We start from the raw sequence: 1,479 nt of genomic DNA, 5'->3' as shown, positions 1-1,479 counted from the left end.
ATAATTGTGGAAACTGCTGCCTTGCAAGTGGACTTTTTAGTCAAAGGCGAGGCCCATCGCCAATAACTGGTTGACGACAACAAGGGCATACGGTCGTAAAAACCCCTTTCCCAAATAATAAACAATGCCTGATGTTGGTGGAAGATGATGCCTTTGATAAAAGGCAGTGGAGAAGGCGCATCAGGCAACCGACCCCTTAATGTAAGGATAACGGTGGGAAAGAAGAAGAGTCAATTAGTCTTGCTTTTTTATTTTTTTTTTATTTTTTTTTTAATTTTATCTTTCCTAGTTAGTGACCCCAAGGTTTTTTTTTTTTTTTTTTTTTGGGGGGGGGTCGTTATCTATGACTAATATTTCATGGGGGTCATTACCTTATGATATTTACAGTCGTTTGTTTGTTTCTATGGTTATCCCCAATGGGCCTGTACTAAATACGCCACAAAGGTGAATACATACTGGGTTAAAACCTGGGGAATCACTATCTTGGAAAGATCCCTTTAATTTTTATCGGTGTCCAATGATTACCACTGATGGGGAGGGAGAATGTTCAATGATGCATACGTTTTTCTCCTTTTGTGCAGTATCTAAAGAATACATTTTGTTCACATCGGCCAAATTGTCCCCCCTTCCCTCCTTACTTTAGGAATGCACTTCAACGACAATGAAGCCGTAAGGTGCATATCTTTATGGGACATTTCTTCTCAAAATAACTTTTCGTTCATTTCCAGAAATATTTGCATAAACTTGTGTTATGCCCTGTGTATGTATGTATGTACACACACACACACACACACACACACACACACACACACATATATATATATATATATATTTGTGTGTCTTGCGTCGTATATTGTCGTCATTCATCTTTATCAAATTTTATTTACTTTAACTTGTGCACACCCTGTATGTGTGTGTGTGTGTGTGTGTGTGCGTGTATGTGTGTCTGTTCCCAGAAATGTATGTAGCTCATCCTAAATTTTCCAGAATCGGGATAAGGGACACTGCATCATAGAAAGCATTTTGCTGGGGTAGGGGAGGGGGAGACCTCTTCCTATGTTCGTTTTAGCAATTGAATTGTGCGCCACGCTTTTCACGCGCTTATGAAAAGCTTGATTTTTTTGTCCTTTTCCTCCTCCGTACCTTTCCCGTTTCCTTCTGGTTCTTATTTTGGTTTGTGTGCCTGTGGGTTGTAAAACATTCTTGGTCATGGAATGTCACATAGATTCTCTCAAACTTTATACTTGGATGTGGTTCGTTCGTACGCCTTTGTTGGGAAAGCAGGTCTTTGTGTGCCTCAGCTACTGAAAGTGTTTAGTTTGCCTCACCTGTATGCATTATTATTATTATTATTATTATTATTATTATTATTAATTATTATTTCTACAAATGAGTTTTATCTCTCACGAGTAAGTAGTAACTTATCATGGTTATTTCCCGTAGGGGTTTCGTGCCGTCAGTGCACCTTATGAGGTGAGC

The sequence above is a fragment of the Macrobrachium nipponense genome, chromosome 15 (assembly GCF_015104395.2).
Source record: "Macrobrachium nipponense isolate FS-2020 chromosome 15, ASM1510439v2, whole genome shotgun sequence".
Lineage (NCBI taxonomy): Eukaryota > Metazoa > Arthropoda > Malacostraca > Decapoda > Palaemonidae > Macrobrachium > Macrobrachium nipponense.
The sequence above is the reverse complement of the archived record's forward strand: the minus strand, read 5'-3'. Positions refer to the sequence as shown.